At 46.8% G+C, this 19,409-nt stretch overlaps 2 protein-coding genes across 3 annotated transcripts in view; one reads left to right on the forward strand and one right to left on the reverse strand.

Moving 5' to 3' along the window:
* Positions 1 to 19,409, forward strand: part of LOC135913255 (neprilysin-like) — a 170,116-nt gene that overhangs the window by 29,588 nt on the left and 121,119 nt on the right. The window lies entirely within an intron of this gene.
* Positions 1 to 19,409, reverse strand: part of LOC135913252 (uncharacterized) — a 35,848-nt gene that overhangs the window by 9,741 nt on the left and 6,698 nt on the right. The window lies entirely within an intron of this gene.

The raw sequence follows: 19,409 nt of genomic DNA on the forward strand, positions 1-19,409 counted from the left end.
TGCAGAACTCACCCTGCAGCGCGCGCCAAGCGCGCACAAGGCAGCCAAAAGAAGCCAGACCGAAGCCATGACGTGGAACACGGGCGTACACGGAAGCGAAGGTTCGAAGTATGGCGGCCAAGTTGGTAGCTGGAACGCTGCTTAGTTGCAGGCTGCTGATATTTATATAGCGCATTTAGCGTGGCATTTCGCACGTGTCGCTGTCGTGGCAAAGGTTTAGTGAACTCACTCTTTACGCATAACACAGTGGGGCTCACACATGTGGCGCGTCGCGTGTGCCACTTTCACGCACGTGGTGCGGCATAGCGCATTCGGACCATTGCCCACCATCAACATTTGTGTTTGTGTGTGTGCGCGTGTGTGTGCGTGTGTGTGTGTGTGCTTCTGAAACACGTGCCTGGAATATTGCAGCTTCATTTCCAGTGACACTATTGCACGCACACTTGCAGAATTCACAACATTCGAGACGTGCGCGATGTGGAGCGAGGTGAATGACTTCGCCAGAGAAAATTTTTAAATAAACTCATTCATATGAAATGGTCTCATTACTCAGGCTGCTTTATTCATTTTTCTATTGTTTTCCTCAACGCCAGGAGTAATCGTCGCGTTGTTCTGTTCACGGATAGACGGAGTATATAATACAATTTATAGAAAGAAATCGAACGCTTAGCTTATTAACAACCACTTAAAGCACTTATCTAGCTTTACTTCAAGATAGGATATCGAGATAGCAATAAGAAAAGACCCTACTTATGGGATGGTTACGAGTAGAGATATAAAATTGCAAGATATTTGCAATGCGTGAAAAAATGAATAAAAAGATTATAGCGTTGAACTGTCGCAAACTCTAGACAAGTATCCCAACCATTCTTAGCATCCGGATGCAAAAAGAGGTGGGCAATCGAAGAGGCATGCTTTCGTAACTTATGGGACAACTTATATACATACGCGTCGGCTCTTGGTCATCTGCCGCACCGCATTCTTGCACATTTTGGCTGCTATGCAAGCAGTGTGTGCGGTTATGGTCACAAGTTGCACAAGTGTTCAAATTCAACAAAGCGTTCTGGACGCCGGCTTCACCTGGAACACGGCCGCGCCGACGGTTTGTCCGTATTTCACACCTATTTTTCGCGCAGTTAAGAGCAGAATTTTGAATTAGCCAGACACTAAGCGTATATACAAGAATGTGTAAAGCGCGCACGAGGCAGTTATCAGTTTTCCCGCTGCATTATTGAAATAAAGAATTGCGACACTCGCCCAAATCAGCCGTCATGACACTGACCACGTTTCTTGAGCCGCGGATTCGACATGCCGGGCAACAGCGACGGCGACAAGCTGTCAGGCTCGTATGGCCGAGTGGCCCGCGTTAGCGAGGATCCGATTGGCGCGTGGCGCGAATGACCGCGTGCGATTGCTGCACTGCACGACACATCGCAGTATGTCGCGCTTCCTGGTTTGAAGTACACCCATTTGTTAACGGGATAGTTGATCATATTTCTCGAATTTGTTGATTTGCATCACTTTCTTTGACTTAGCCAATCCTCCACAGTAACCCTGTGCCACTGTGACACTAGGGGTACGGAATGCGGGAATGCTGTTTGATATCCACATAATAAACTGTTTCGCTGATCATTATTTATTCGGTTGATTTACATTACTGTCATTGATTTAGTCAGTCGGTACGTTCCACTTGGAATGCGCCCGTTAAAGACCAATCCACCCGAACGGCTGTTTCCCACTGTGACACAAGAGGTACGGAATCCTTAAATGTTGCGTGATATGCACCTAAGAAATTCAAGTTTTTTGCTGATAATTGTTTAATTTGTTCGCCATCAACATGTACACGAACTCAAATAAGCTAAATGAGGGCCTTCCTGTGTTCGGTACATGGCCTAAACAATACGACGTGAAAGTCAACTAGGATAATACTACACGTCTGCATATAACAAGGGGAACATATGAGGTCTTATTCACATATAGGATTGGGGAAAGTGCTGCAAATGATGTGCGCAGTTTTAAGTATTTTGGTGTCGCCATAACACATACAGTACTCTGGAATTCACATGTTTAAGCCATTTGCCCAAAGGCTAAACAAAACTTCTTGTTTCCAAGTAAAAAAATTGCAGTGGACTACTGAGCATGTTAGACTGATCGATTACAAAACATTTGATCATCCTATTTTGGAATATGCTTTCGGGGTATGGAGCCCACACAAGCAAGTTCTGAAAGGTAAGAGAGAAACTATCAGAGGCTGGCGGCATGCCGCATATCCTCTCTAAATGCTGACGGACCAATTCGATTACGGATGTGCTAAATACACGTGGTTCAGAGCCGTTTGAGGGCTGCAGGAAGGAGCTTCAACTAAGATTTATTTTCCGGACATCACAATAACAAATAGGGGAATAGACAAGTATATTGGACCCCCCGGATAAAGAAGTATACGCGCAAATAACGGCAAAACCATAGGGCTTTATTTATCTCGTATACCGACGGGTTTAGTTGCTCATTTTATTTCTTCACATATTAGAAATGTGGAATACACTACCCAATTCTGTTGTGAGGACATTCATGAATTTGAACGTGCATTAAATATGCATTCTTGCATTCTTTACCTTTGTGTTTCCGTACCTCAGTGTGTATTCAAGCTCTGCATCATGCGTGTAACAACCCCACACAGGGGTAGAAAGCATCATAAAAAAAAAATAAGTATGTTAGTTGTACTTGTCTGTCATCACCATACTGTCCGCATGACAGTTAGCTGTGAAGCATTTAATTCATCGTTGTATTTCAGCGACGGTTCGCCTCGATTCCGACAAGTGCGTTGCATCTCCATAATTTTGTATGTGTGTGCGTGCTTTCCTTGAAGTTCATGTGGCAGGGCGTAATAACTGTAGCGCCTAATAAATTTTTAGCGTCTGCAGTCAACGCGTCCTCCTTGTCGCCGCTTCGTCGACGTCATCATAGCAAGCGCGAGAGGATGCCAGGATATTCCGCCCATCTCTCTGCTGGGTAAACAAGCCTTGCGTTGGCAGGCCGTGTCATGCGCCGAACGCGTTATGCATTACGCCAGGACACAACAGCAAAATTGACGAGACCTGTCGCAGCGCGCACGCGACCCCACAAACTTGGTATGCGCGTCCTGCAGTCGCGTGCATGCAGGTGAAGCAGGCGTTAAGCAACACCCATACGTGGGCCGATGCCGAAGATAGTGCAATGCCGCCCCGACCCGCGGCGGAAGTGCAGTTGCGCCATTAAGGGGGCCCACATACAAAGCTTCGCTCGTCATCCTTTATCACAGAGTGGAAGGCCACTGAGTTTTTCTTTACGCGACAGCGTTAAGGAGCTCGTGTCGCAGAACAGCCGGCGTCGGCGGCGTTGGCCGTGAGCGAAGAATCCCGGAAGGCGATTCATAAATAAAAACAACTTACATGATGGGCTGGGTGGGAATCGAACCAGGGTCTCCGGAGTGTGAGACGGAGACGCTACCGCTCAGCCCTGAGTTCGATGGTTCAAAGCGGGACAAAAGCGCCTCTAGTGAATCCGGTGTTGCCTTAGAAACGTGCTGTAGAAAGTTACACTGTGGTGTATATAGGTAATTATGAGCATGTAAATTACAGAAGTTGCAGTTAAACGAGTAGCGAAGTACGTTTCCGCTACATTTCTTCTGCGCTTGGCGCACACACAGAGCCATCTTGCGGCAAACACAGAAGATCCCCTCCTCGCAATGTACGGCGCTGCCCCGACAGGTGGCACGCCACTCGCCCGCTTCTCCCCTTCGTCTCGTTTGAGCGCATTGGAGCCGCGCGGGGACCGGTGCGAGGATGCCCCAATACCCTTGCGTTTAATAAGTTTTCTCGCTCTCTCCCCTTCCAACTTCCAGCGTGCGCCACTAGAACCCATGTATTTAGGCGGCTCCTCTTTCCGCACACAGCGCGATTCCTAGGTGCAGCGTCCGATGCAGGACGCCTCTGACGTGATCGCTGCGCCGTAAGGCGTCTGGTAGGAAATGGTCCCCTGCGATGTGTGCCGTGCTGCTGGCGAGGAGTCATGCGTCTGCGTGGTACTCGTGGGACAAATAATTAGACAGAAGTTGTGCTGTGGACTTAGAAGTGTTGTACATGAAAACTATGTCTTTGTGTAACTCAAGAGCATGCCGAGCGAGTGAGTGGGCGGTGCGAACGGGGTGCGAAAACGCTATCGCGTTCCGTTCTTGAAGGTGAACCTTAAGTGTTCTCCAATTTGTTTGTCTTTCTTGCTCTGACCGATTTACATATCTTGTTAAGCAAATGCGGGAAGAGCATGTGCAGCTACCTGAAGAAGGTGGTGAAGGTGGTTAAGACCCATTGCCATTCTTAAAGCTCATAGCTTTCACAGGCTCTTTCGTCCGTTTTCGCAGTAATGGTCGGACTAACGGCCGGCACAAAGGCGGTGATACAGAGGTCACGTGGTGTTGCGCAACCGAGTTGCGGGAATGCCGAATGCCGACTAATAAAGATAATTTAAAGGATTCATCCGCACGAAAGCTTTGGATTGCTTCAAGCCTGTTTGCCGGTGTTCGCCTACTCGGTTAGGAGAGTCCTCCTCGTAACTCGCCCCCCTCTCCCTCTATGGCTGGGCGCGCGCAATGGTGGCGACAACGCATATACGGGACGAATATGCTGATACTGTTACGAGAAGAGAGGTTTAGAATATATATATACAGTGAAAGCTCGTTAATTCGAACTTCAATAATTCGAATTTATGGATAATTCGAACTGTACGATTTGGTCCGGCCAAGCTCCACAGAAGTCTATGTATAAAGAAGTCCGTTAATTTGAACACGAGAAGGTGCCCTCACGGATAATTCGAACTACACTCGCCTGGCACACGGCCAGAGAAACGCGCCTACTTCCTACACACAAGGCTGTATTGCCAACGAAACGGAGAGAACGGCGAGAGAAGGTAAAATCGGAAAAAAATCTAACCGACGCGGGGTCAGCCAGAAGGCAGCAGCGGCTGCCGCCTCTCCCTTCTACGTAACCTCCGAGACTTCTTGCCCGCTGCGAATCTCGGAGGCTTCGCAAATCTTGTACAGCTGCTAATGCTGTGCGGAGATGGCACGGCAAGCGCCAAAACACAGCGAATCAAGTACGTCGCAGCTGCGCTTGCAATCAAGAACCAACGAATCAGGGCCTTCGCCACCTTCACATGTTCAGCGTCTTTGTCTCAGCAGCCTTCATCGGTTGTGCACCTCTGTTTTCAGCTTGGGAGGCATCGGACGTCGCGATTCATTGCGATGGTGTTAGGCCTCGGCTAACATTCGTTTCATTGGACATCGGTGGTGTGGCACAGTCGGACCCAGAGCTTCGACTCGAAGATGGCGTGTGCCCGCGGCATACGCCATCACTTTTTGACTCGCCAAATTTCTGACATGCCCTACTGCTTCCAAATCGCAGTGTACTGTTGCTCTCCTTCACTTTCGTTAGTTCGAACTTTCGTTAATTCGAACTGAAGCGGCTTCCCCTTGCGGTTCGAATTAACGAGCTTTTACTGTATATATATATATATATATATATATATATATATATAGATATATATATATATATATATATATATATATATATATATATATATATATATATATATATATATATATATATATATATATATATATATATATATACGAGCTTCTCACAACGTTTTCGATAGTATACGAAACGCTTGGCAGTGCGCGTGAAACAGAGAACCAGGTCGGCTTCACGATTCTCCTCACCTTCGTCTCTGGCAGTGCTCTTAAAGGGCCCCTGAAACGGTTCGGACAAATTTTGTAGACGCGTAGGGTACAGCTAAAGTAGGACATTCGCACCACAATTTAAGTGAAGCGTTACATATTAATTGAGCTACAAGCGATTAGAAGTTACCCTCCTCCCTAGCCATGCTTTTCCTGCTCAACTCGTTCGCCGAGCGAGCGGGGCTAAGCTCCGCCTTCACTGGTTTGACGTCACGATGCGACGTCACATCGTCCACTTCCGGTTGTTTTGGAGCCCGCCCCCGCCCGCGCGAGACCTCTCCGCTAGCCGCTTGGCCGTCGACCCCAAGCGGAGCTATCGAAGCAGCGTGCGTTGCGAGCAATCTGTCGTAGCGCCGAACGTGTCTGGTATTCCGGTATCCACAGGCAAGCTGATCATTTCGGCAAAAGACTGGAGTCATAAACTCAAGCTCATGAAGGAACTTTAGCGTAGACGTACGTGAGCGGCCTGATCGGTCTGCACGGTCCAGACACCTGTTGGCGCAGCGCTCAACCAGCCAAACAAAGTGCAAATATTGCTCTAACCAAGTGTAAAACATTTTAAACATTTATAAAAACAACGTGTTGATGATTACACTCCTGCGAAAAATACACACCAGCAGCCAAGAAGAATACACTTCGTTGCTGCTACTGTGTGTGGTTGAGCTCTGTGCCACCAGGCGGCTGCACCGTGGAGACCATTCACATTTGCCCTTCTGCTCATCTCATAGCTCATCCCGTTACGGCACAGTCAAGCGGCCAGGCCCTGTCCCCTTGCGCTTGCGTTTGCCCTAATACCGGACTCGCGAAACGCTATTGCGTTAGTAATCTTCCGGTGTAAAGTGACGGCCACAAACGCGCAAAACCTGGCGCCGATCGGATAGCGGCAGTCCGATGCGCAGCAGACAGTTCGCTCGTACGCTGCCTTGCAGAGGGACATGATGTCACAGCTTGACATATTGCCAGTCGCTACGTTTGCACTCCACAAGGCAACAAAGTCGAATCATAGTGCTCGCGAAAAGACTGAGACCGACTCTGACCGCGGAGTTCTCGTCAAAATGGAGTACGTTGTACACAAGCAGACGACCATTGCTGTTTGCCGGAAGTGCCTATATGTACTGAAAAATTGTTCTTGTGCATTTACTTTATGTTACTTTCTTTTTATAAAAACAAATTCACTAACATTCCAACTATTACGAAGATCATTTGTTTACCATAAAGTTGGAAAAATGATCGATCACGCGCCCTGGTCAGCCAATCGGATAGCTCGCCCCACTGACGTCATATGGGTGATTTCGGTCATATGGGTAGGGGCGGCTTAAAATTGCGCCGAGCAGTGCGCTGCGATCGGCAGCGATGTGCATTTTTAAAACCTTATAATAAATTACACGCTTTACGCGAAGCACTTAGATGTGTCAATTAATGATCAGAAGGACCTACTCTAACGACTCAGTACGTTTGTAGAAAATCGTCAAAAGCGTTTCAGGGTCCCTTTAACAATATGCACGGCAACCTATACATACTGCTGCGGAAGTGCTCGTTACCGGATCTCACGCATGATCAAAACTGCAGCGTTTTGCTGGGGTTACTGATACGATATTTCTCAACTTTAGGCACCATATCAGTGGTGACGCACCATTGTATCGACCTTGGGAGACGTGAGCTCATAAAGCGAAGGTGTTTATTAAGGCCGAATCCAGGCTCACAACTCAATGCCATTGTTGTTCCTACCGTCAGAGATGAAGCCAGCCCTTGGCCCTACGTCACCTCTGAAAATAGAGCATTGTAGGCTGGAGTCTGTTCGCTGAGCTAGTGCTTTTGTTCTGCCCGTACTAGAACACCGTCGACATCGATCATCGGCTCAGAAGTGAGTGAAAGCCTCTTTGTGCTTTGTGAGAACGTCTGACTCTTGCTAGCGTCTTTGATTCCGTCGTTGTTTCCGTGCACAACTTTCCCAACCATCTATCTATCTATCTATCTATCTATCTATCTATCTATCTATCTATCTATCTATCTATCTATCTATCTATCTATCTATCTATCTATCTATCTATCTATCTATCTATCTATCTATCTATCTATCTATCTATCTATCTATCTATCTATCTATCTATCTATCTATCTATCTATCTATCTATCTATCTATCTATCTATCTATCTATCTATCTATCTATCTATCTATCTATCTATCTATCTATCTATCTATCTATCTATCTATCTATCTCCCTTCTTTTTGTTCCCCTTCTCCCTTCCCCCAGCTTAGAATAGTAAGCCGGACTGTGAACTGGTTCACATCGCTGCCTTCTTTTTTATCTCTCTTTCTATCTCTGTTCTGTTAACGTAAATTTGAGGCTAATTTATCTGCAATGCAATTTCCCAAGGTGTTAAGGTTTTATCCTAAAAACAGTAGCACAATGATACACGTCGACAAACTAGTAGCGCTATATTGAACTTCTCCTGTGCACTCTACAGACCTTTCACCGGACGAGGAGGAAAGGGCGCGCAGCGAACCTTTCCTCCTCTCTAGCTTGCGCGAGTGGGCGCCGTGTTGCCTGAATACGTTGCTGTCGCGTGCTGCGAGACGATTTGTAGGCGCTTTAGCTCGTTCTCCGTGAAATTTATGTGATGACAGTTAACACAAGGTCATCGGGGCACCACTGTGTGGCCTTTCGGCTCAGCGGTTACGACAATATGCGGAAACTTTCTTTGGGTGCGCAAACAAGCGACGTGCATCCTCAGCCGCGATGCATGTTGTGAACTACATTAGCTGCATCGGTTTTCACTGTACTGGGAGTACCGGCGTCTTCCAGTGCCCGGCGTGAACGGAAAAATCATCTCTGATCGCTTGGTGTGGGAACTGAAACATAAAACTGCATACTCTTGTAGATGGTCAACCCCATTCAACCTCGAAACATCTAAGCGCCAATCGTTACAAAATATTTGCGTCAGCCACCATTACCACTCATTTCAAGTCTAGTAGAATTGAAATCACTATGCTATGCCTGCGCTAGCCTCCTGTGTGATGCCGATGGCGTTATTCGACGCAGCGACCACTGCGGATGGTAAACCAGCGCGATACTTATAAGCTTTTTTAAATTAATTTATTTTACCCTCAGGGCAAAGCATTACAGAGGGGAGTGGGTAATACATAATAACACTGAAAATACAAACAACTGTAGAGAACAATAAGTTACCTAAAGATTGATAAGTTAGAATAAGTGATCAACGCAATATATCATTCAATAGAAGCGGTAACAGCAGCCCGAAACAATACAGGGTCAGGAATTGTGGCAATTGAGGAAGGAAGGTGGTTCCGGTCATATGACGTGCGAGGAATAAAAGAATGCGAGAATGTTTTAGTTTTGCATGTAGAAATGCCTACCTTATGTATGTGATCTGTGCGGCGTGAAATATATAAAGGGGAAAGAAGTAACTCGTGGCAAATAGACACATGATGAAATATTTTGTGAAAAAGGCACAGGCGTGCAATTTTGCGTCCTGATGCAAATGAAGTTAGGCCCAGGGTAGACTTCATAGTGGTTACGCCTGATGTACGCTGAAAGACAGAGAGAATAAACCACGCTGATTTGTGTTGTGCCACCTCCAGTAGGTCGATCAAACTCTTAACACCAGGGTCCCAGATTGATGAAGCATAGTCTAGTTGTGAACGTACGAGTGTGGTATATAGTAGAAGTTTTATGCTAGTTGGGGCTTCGTTAAAGTTACGTCTAAGATATCCGAGCATGCGATTAGCTTTGTTAGTGATGGGCTCAATGTGCGCATGCCAGCTAAGGTTAGACGTAATATGAATTCCGCGGTACTTATATCTTGTAACAGGATCAAGTAACACACCATTAAGAGTATATACGGGTAATTTACTATTAACACGAGAAATGCACATATGTTTGCACTTTTCAGTATTTAAAGTCATATTCCAAGTTTTGCATCATGTTGAGATAGCGTTAAGGTCAGACTGAATCATGTGCTTGTCGCTATCATTTGTTATTTCTTGAAAAAGGACGCAGTCATTGGCAATAAAATGTACAGAAGAGGAAAGGTTACTGGGTAAGCCGTTGATAAATATAAGAAAAAGCAGGGGCCCCAAGACGGTGCCCTGGGGTACACCGGAAAGAACAGGGTAAACGATGGGAATTAACATCGTTGACGGCAACAGATTGCTGACAATGGGTAAGGAAAACTTTAAGCCATTTTAGAATGTTAGTGTCTAATCCTACAATGCGCAGTTTTAGTAACAAAAGATGATGGGAAGCCTTATCAAATGCCTTCGTGAAATCTAGAAAGATGCAGTCGGCGATCGAGCGGCAGTCTAAAATTGCGTGAAGTTTGTGCGTGAATAAGAGTAGCTCTGTTTCGCATGAATAGGACTTCCTAAAACCGTGCTGAGAAGTACGTGCTCTAATATTTTGCATGGGAGACTGGTAATACATATGGGCCGGTAGTTAAAAGACGAGTGTTTATTGCCAGGTTTATGCACAAGAACCACATTACCTATCTACCAATCGGCCGGCAGTTCACCGTTTTCCAATTATTGCTGAAATATTTTAGTTAAGGCAAGCGATGAATACATTTTAGTACTATTCAGGAACCTTGTAGTAATGCAATCAACACCAGCACTGGAAGATATGTTAAGATTATCAATTATTTTAGCTATACCGTCATGTTGGATGACTATCAGGGTACATTGGGAGAAAGTTGTTATGAGCCAGTTGAGGGAAATGCGTAGTTTCACCACTTAAAAAAAAAAAGCTGGAAAAAACATCATTCAGTACATTTGCACAGGCAGTATCAGATATAGGTTCATAACTTGAATTCCTTAGTATTATTCTAGACCTTTCAGCAGGGTCATTGACGCTCCAAAATCTTCTTGGGTTATTGAGCAACATACCCAGTAGAGTGCTATTCTGTTAATTGGCTTTAGCGTTCTTGACCGCAGAATTGTAAGTGTAAGCTGCAGAGCGATAACGGGACCAGAGATTTCCAGTGCGTGATTCTTTAGCTGAACGGAAGAAGCGTTTCTTACGATTAGACAAGCGCTCAAGATGCGCGTTATACCATGGTGCATGCTGGTGATAATATATTACACGAGTGGCTATGAAACGGCTGGTGAGATCAAAGATTTTCTTCTTGAATAAGAGCCAGTTTGCGTTCACCGATCGCTAGTCGAATTAGTCGAAAAAGGTGGCCAGGAAAGAGCCTAGTTCATTATTAACTTTGTTGAAGTCGGCGCGATGATACATGTGTATTATTTTAGTGTGACTAGCAGATTTTTGTATGGGAATGTTGGGAACGTTCACAGAAAAATTTAGCAAAGAATGTTCGCTTAACTGGGGCATGTAGGTTATTTCTGAACACAGTTCTGGGCATGTTAGTACGAGGTCTAATGTACTTTTTGTAAATTCAGTAATTCTTGTAGGCTGAGTAATAATTTGGGTGAGATTAAACACTGAGCATAACTTAATGAATTCCTTGCATAGCGCCAAAGAGGAGGATGGTTGCACCGAGGACCAATCAATGCCCGGAAAGTTAAAATTACCCAATAAAAAGACAGATGACGCAGGGTAACGCGTTACAATGACATTAATGGTATGAAACCCTGCAACGAATGTAGGAGAGGCATTACGCGGTCGATAGCATGCGCCTATGTTTATTCTGCGGTAGCCTAGTTGAAGAGATACCCATATAATTTCGATGCTTGACGTTATGTGAAGAGAATATCACTCTATTTTTTGTTACTGACTACTATTAGTACGCCACCTGCTTGCCTGTCTTTCCTGTCACAACGATAGAAGTGGAACTGATTTGATGAATCGAATATCTCAGAATCACGTATGCATTCATGCAGCCAAGTTTCAGTTAGGACGACGATGTCAGTGGAGCACGTACTTATGGCAGAGGAGAGTTCAGCACGTCTTTTGATGACACTTCTGATATTAGTAAATAAAACTGATGTTTGAGCTGCGCTTAAACAACGGTCACTACCCCTCGGTAACCATTAGGCAGATTTACAAGATATAGATGCACAGGGGAGAGACGAAGGCGCACGCTGGGTTACCAGCTTGGTGCGTTCTGCGGCAAACTTAAATGTTTTATCGTTTACAGGCTCATACATGTAGGATCTGTCATTCATGACCAACTTTTTGTATTTTAGTTTACAAGATGGGGAGCCGGGCAGTGATTTGGCGAAGCCAATATGTTTTTTGCGCGCTTGGCATGTGGCAAACCAGTAATCTCCTGTCGCTTGAATGTCTTCTTCCTTGATGTCTTTTTTACACTTCAGAATTCCTTCTCTGGTGTTCAAGTTGTTGAACTTCACAATCACCGGACGGCATCAAGAATCAGAATACCGCCCTAATCGATGAGCGCTATCTATGTCATTCGGCGAGAATTCGGGGTCAACGTATTTTTACAGGACGTTTAGAAGTTTCTTTCCGTTTCATCCGATGTTTCAAGGTCATTCTCATCGGCATTACCATGAAAAACTAAATTATTTCTACGATTCTCGTTTTCTAATTCAGGGATTCGTGCCTGCAGCAGTTGATTTTGTTTGCGAATATCAAGAGCAGTGCATTCGAGATCCTGCTTTACTTCGTCAATTGCTTCAAGTGAGTGTTCAACTGTCGTAAGCCTGGGATTCATATTGGCGAGGGCCAAATTAATACTCTGCTGTCCGCTCCGTAGTTCTTCCATGGTTTTCTTTATATCTTCGTTAGTTGCTGAAAGCGCGACTGACTGTGCCTGCAGTTCCTTTAAGATACGACGTATTTCCATGTTTTGCTCCGATTGTGTTAATATGACATTAGCGGCAAGCGGTGCTTCTGCATCAGCTTTTCTGACTTGTAAAGCAGTAATAACACCCGGGGGGCATCACATGAAAAGAATCCGGCGGCTACATGTGATGACACAATTTCCGTAGGAAGTGTGAGTAGGTCATAGAGGGTGGGACCGAAAAACGAAATGGTTCTCGCCCTGTTATTTCGCGAGAAAAAATGAAAGCCACAGGCCTGCGTGCCACACACAGCAAAGTCACTACGTAAGCTGGAGAAGCGCATCCATAGGAGCTCCAGTTTCGGTCCCATGCACTACAGGGTCTTCGCGGCGAAGTCTCTTCGCCTCGTTTCCACGAGCACGATATGAACTGTCCGTCCGGCGTGCACGGTGAGCTGCACCTTGTGCTGCTATGCGCATGTTGCGTGGTTGTAGTTGCGTGCGTAGGTGTACGTTTCGTTTCTTCAGCAGCGGTTCGTACCTTGCGAGGAGGGGCCATAGCGTGCACTGAAAATTAAACACAGGTATTGAGACTACTTGACGCACGTGTCACATACTTAGACCCGTGGCACGATACGATGCTTCTTATGATGATGATGATGGTGATTTAGTGGCATCCCCTCTGATACGCGATGTTGACAAATTGTCACCCAGCCTAGTTGAGTTAATCAGGTCCAGCTACACGGACCACGTAACTGTTACATTCATCTGCTGCATGTTGTGACACCTGGATGAATGCAACGCGATTGCAATCCGAAGTTTGCACGTATCGATGCAACGTGGTTCGCATGTCACATCACGCGATAAGTGGCACGGTTCACTGTTGATGATATTGATGATGATAATTACTTATTGGTACCACTTTGAAGCGCGGTGGTGACAAACAGTCTCCTAGCCTGCTTTATCTAATCGTGTATCCTATACACGTTTTTAGTCTAACAGTCTTGTAGACATCTCCCTAATCTTTTTCTTTCTCAAGACAATCCATCCATTTTATGACTAATCCCCCACAGTAGGCTGAAGCCACACACTTCATCATCATCATCATCATCATCAGCCTGGTTACGCCCACTGCAGGGCAAAGGCCTCTCCCATACTTCTCCAACAACCCCGGTCATGTACTAATTGTGGCCATGTCGTCCCTGCAAACTTCTTAATCTCATCTGCCCACCTAACTTTCTGCCTCCCCCTGCTACGCTTCCCTTCCCTTGGAATCCAGTCCGTAACCCTTAATGACCATCGGTTATCTTCCCTCGCCATTACATGTCCTGCCCATGCCCATTTCTTTTTCTTGATTTCAACTAAGATGTCATTAACTCGCGTTTGTTCCCTCACCCAATCTGCTCTTTTCTTATCCCTTAACGTTACACCTACCATTCTTCTTTCCATAGGTCGTTGCGTCGTCCTCAATTTGAGTAGAACGCTTTGCGTAAGCCTCCAGGTTTCTGCCCCGTAGGTGAGTACTGGTGAGACACAGCTATTATACACTTTTCTCTTGGGGGATAACGGCAACCTACTGTTCATGATCTGAGAATGCCCGCCAAACGCACCCCAGCCCATTCTTGGGAGGAAATAAACTACCTTGTACCGCTACTTATGCAACTGCTACGTGGCGTGCCACATGGTGTAAAAATATACTACTGCAACGCAAAATGCGTAGGCATCAGCACAACGCGGCATGCGTTTAATATAACGTGACAAATGGCCCGATACGGTGTTAGTGGCGATGATGATAATTTATTGGCATCCAGTTTGAAACCCGGCGTTGACACAGTAACCTGGCAAGCACGGCTTAATCAGGTGGGCCAAAAATGTCGTTCATTCCAGCATCTTTGTGTGCATATTTCCTTAATCTTCTTTTTGTTCTTCAAAACAATCAATTTATATCTTGGCCAGTCCCTCATAGTGGGTATAAGCCGCCCACTTCAGATGAAACATAGACTACCTTGTTACCTTCTAGCGCTACCTATGGAACTGCTACAGGGCGTGCCACCTGGTGTAATGATATACTACTGCACTGCAAAGTGCGTAGGCATCAGCACAACGCGGCATGCATTTAATATCTCGTCACTAGTGGACCGATACCATGCTAGTGATAATTATGATTATGACGGGTTATTGGCATCCACCTTGAATCGCGGCGTTGACATAGTCACCTAGCCAGCTCGGTTAATTCAGATATACCATACATGTTTTTAATTCCAGCGTTTTTGTGTGCATCTTTCCTGAAGAGGAAGCCTTAGCTCGGGTGCTCCTATCTAAATACATGTAAAAGGAGAATTCGTTTGCTCATCAACCACTGCACCGAATTAGGTGAGGCTTGTTGCACTCAAAGAAAAACTTAAAATCTAGTGACTGTCGGCTTAGAATTTTCAATTTAGGTCCTCAATGTTTATAAAAAATTGTCAAAAATAGAAAATTTTCTGAGAAACGAAACTATCCACTTTAGAACTCTGTAACTAAGCAACGAAAAATCATAATGCACTTCTGTGAGTTGCATCTAATAGTACATCTACAGGTGACAAAATTGGTATGCTAAAACATGAATCTCAAAAAATTTATTGATATGTAAACACAGCCTTTGCGTAACCCTTGTAAAACACGTAAAAAATTCACGCAAGATATAAAATCACATATCGAATTTGTCCTCTTTCAATGGTCTAATGGATGCTGTTTACAGAACCACGATATCTTCTCTTGATGCAGAGCTATGAAATTGTAAACTTCGTGCTTCTATTTTTTTTTTCAAATTTCAGACATTTGAAAATTCTTGCAACAAAATTAAATACGTGAATTGAAATTCTGCTTCCAACGGTCACTAGAATTTAAACTTCTCTCTCGAATGCAATAAATGTCATTAAAGTCGGTCCAGGGGTTATGTCAGAAAAATGTTTTTGCGGAAGAAGTGCCAGCGCTGCGGACGCACTTCGCGACGGCTCTGCCTTTATGAATGTTTTACGCAGAATTATCGAGTCAAATACCCGAAAACCGACTACCATAGGATAGCGCAAATCGACTCGAACCCAGGGACACTGAGACCCGGGGTGAGCGACCTTTTTCGAAGATTTTTCGAAGTGAGAAGCCCGGCTAAGCTTAACGCCGACTAGGCCTATAGCGGACCCCTACCGGCCCCCGGTAGGGCGGAAAACGGTGTCGCGGTGTGAGCCAGAGGATCGGAAGCACTTCTGAAATGCAGGTAGACGAGGAATATGTGGGGGAAACTCTGAATACCAAGACAAGAGAAGAAAGAAATGATCCCGCGAGCCGAGCCGAGGACGGCGACGCGGATGGAAGGATTGAAGTTACGCACAAAAGAAAGGGCCGTGCGAATGCTACCCAAGAGGCAGACAAGCAAGGCACCCGCTGGAGAAGCCCGACGCGCAAAGGCAGGAAGAGCATAGTGAACAAGCTTCTACGAGCAAGCAAGATGCCCAGGCTACCTAGAGACGACACCAAGATAATCGTAAGTCCGAGAGACGGGCTGAACATCAGAAACACGTGCAGCGCCAGCCTAGACGAGGCGATACGCAATGAAGCAGGAGTGAGCAGCGACGAAATCATCACGATATGCCCCAACCACACGCAAAACATCCTGGTGGTAAGCACACCGGACGAGATGATAGCGACAAAAGTCGCTAAAATCAAGGAATCAGGAACCCCAGAAAATCAGGAACCCCAGAAGAGATGGCCAAGGGGATAATCCGCAACATTCCCCTGAATTACACACAAGACCAGCTCGTGCACGCACTCGTGAACGTGAGGAACCCTTCCCTGGCGTACGCCAAGAGACTGGGCAGCACGACCACCGTGATACTACTGTACGAGGGCCACAGGGTCCCCGCGTGGGCGCACTTCAACAACATCATGATGAGAGTATCCCTCTACCGGAAACAAATAGACTTTTGCATAGAATGCGGAAGGCTCGGGCACAGACCCCATGTGTGCCCCAGACCGGACGATAAGCTGTGCCCGGCGTGCGGCAGCAAAAACCCGTTGAAAGACCACGAATGCACACCTAAATGCAAGCTCTGCGGAGAAGCTCACCCCACGGCGGACCGGACTTGCAGGGCTAAATACAAGACGCCGTACATGGTAAACCTAAGAAGATGGGCAGCCAGAAGAAACGAGGAAGAACTCTTGTGATTACCCGGCGCACAAGACTCCGACGGCGGGGAAAGCAACCACACACAACCATCTCCCGCACCCAGATTCAAGTCCCGCTCCAGATCCAGATCCAGATCCATGTCCAGGCCAGGAGCGCGAGGACGACCGATCTCGAGGTCCAGGTCCAAGGACAGATCCAGATCCAGATCCAGGCCGGGAGGGCGGGGACGACCGACCTCGAGGTCCAGGTCCAGGAACAGGGATAGGACCGCGAGTGGGTCCATATCCGCCTCGAGGGGGACGAAGTCCGAAACGAAGGGGAAGAGGCAAGAACAGACGACACCAGCAAAGGTGAGCTTGTCAGACGTAGTGGCCAATCGCGAATCGGGAAGTTCCGGCAATACCAGTAACGGTAGGGGCAAGTACGAACACATAGAGGAACGCGTGAAGGAATATCGTACGAAAAACCAGCTACTCAGACAGGAGCTAGAAAATGCAAAAAAACAAAACCGCCAATCAGCCAAAAAAATATTGACGAACTACAGAAAACACTTAATGAAATACTTACCAAAATGCAGACACAATCGTCGCCCCCGTCAGCCACCTTCGCCTACGTCTCCACCCCATCCACCAAAGCCATGGAGGAGGAAGTGGATATGTTAGCATATGTAGCACACCCACTGGGCTCCAAGTGTAAAATCCCGGAGATCAAGACCGACGAACAGGTCGCTTCGGTACAGGAGGTCAAGAGACCCCGACCTAGCACAAAAATATGACGTCCTTGAGGACATGCTCAACAAGCTCTCTGACAAAATGGAGAAAATGTTCGAGATGCTGGCGGCGCGCATTAGTGACAGCGAGGCAGAGAGGAAGGCGCAGCCCCTAAAGTACGACAGGTGGCTCGCAGAGCTGGAGAAGAAGATCTCGTAAAGATGGCGGGCACCAAAAAGGGAAGACTCGTCATCTGGCAGTGGAACTGCCGCAGCTTCTCAAACAAAAAAGCAACAATGACACAACACAATAAATTGACCGCGAAAAGAAAAAAGCCCGACGTAATCATTCTCCAGGAAACATTCGACCATGCCAAAATTGCCGCGTACGCCACCCACAAACAACACACAAAATGGACGGCGAGGGACATAGCCGTGACCACATTAGTCTAAAAAGGACTGGTCGCGATCCCGCGAATTATGAGAAAAATTACGGGCATTAGCCACATCCTCATAGAAGTCGTGCCACGCGGCAAGAAGGAGAGCAGCACTTTCGTTCTGAACTTCTACGGCAGCCCGTCCAAAAGGGGCCTAACACACAATTTCGAAAATTTAATGAACGAAACGTTGACCATCGCCGGCGACAACAGGTTCGTCATCGGAGGGGTCTTCAACGCTTCACACATGCAGTAGGGATATGGACACTCGTCCAAGAAGGGAAAAGATCTTGCCGACCTCATAAAAAAGGCCAGCCTAACCCTTCTCAACGAGCCGGTCTCACACACCATAGTGGGTGCGGGCCCCCATAGGGACACCACACTAGACCTAACGCTATGCAGGAGAGGCGGGAGAATGACCTGGGAGAACACCTTCGAGGACCTGGGGAGCGATCACAGGATACTCAGCATAGCCCTAGGAGAGGCCCGCGTTACGAAGGGCATAAAACATAAGTTGCGCCTAGTAGACTAGAACAAATTCAGCAAAATCAGAGACGAAAGAGAACAGGGACCCATAAGAAACATAGAAGAATGGAACAGAGAGCTGCTACGAGACGTAGAAAAGGCCACGACCGAGATGGCGTAGGACGACTGGGAGGCTCGACGCGAACATGAAGACGACGACAAAGGTGGTGGACACTCTCCGCGGATGGACAGCAGGCTCGCGCACCTCGTACAAGCAAAAAAAATCCACCCAGAAACGGCTGCAAAGGCAAAAACACAATATAAATCTAAGACGCAACAACGCGGAACTAAACAAGACCATCGAAGCACACTGCGCCCAGTTATGCAATCAGGATCGAGACGAGGTATGCGACGCCATGGACGGCAACATCAACAAAGGCAAGACGTGGAAGATCCTCAAGCACCTGCTGGATCCGTCGGGAACGAAGACAGCGGCGAAAGCGGAAATGACCAAGCTCAGATACAAGTACAAAGGAAACATCCGTGAAATGGGTGATGAAATCGTCAAGCTGTACCTTGAGAAACCTCCAGCCGTTGAACACCGGAACTACTCGGGCTCTCCCAACGAAGCCCTCGACAGAGATTTCTCCCAGCAAAAAATCAAGGCGGTCCTGCAGACCATCAAGACAGAGTCGTCTCCGGGATCCGACAAAGTGACCAACAAGATGCTCCGGAACCTGGACGACCAGGCAACGAGCCGCTTCACAGACTACATCAACGAGTCCTGGCGGAACGGCGGGATACCCGACGAATGGGAGAGGTCCGACGTGATCCTCATCACCAAGCCGGGTAAATTCTTCGAAATACAGAACATGCGGCTGATATCTCTCACTTTCTGCGTTGGTAAAGTGATGGAGCACGCTTGCCTGAGTAGAGTTAACGGCTACCGGGAGTCAAACGACCTGTACCACAGCAACACGATTGGCTTCAGAAGAGGGCTCTCTACCCAAGACACCATGATACAACTCAAGGAGCAAGTCATAGAAATCACGGGGCGGGGCTTGAGGGCAATACTTGGATGTGATCTATAGAAGGCCTTCGACAAGGTCAAGCACACGGCCATCCTCGACAGAATCGCGC

Source organism: Dermacentor albipictus, chromosome 5 (genome assembly GCF_038994185.2).
Source record: "Dermacentor albipictus isolate Rhodes 1998 colony chromosome 5, USDA_Dalb.pri_finalv2, whole genome shotgun sequence".
NCBI classification, from domain to species: Eukaryota; Metazoa; Arthropoda; class Arachnida; order Ixodida; family Ixodidae; genus Dermacentor; species Dermacentor albipictus.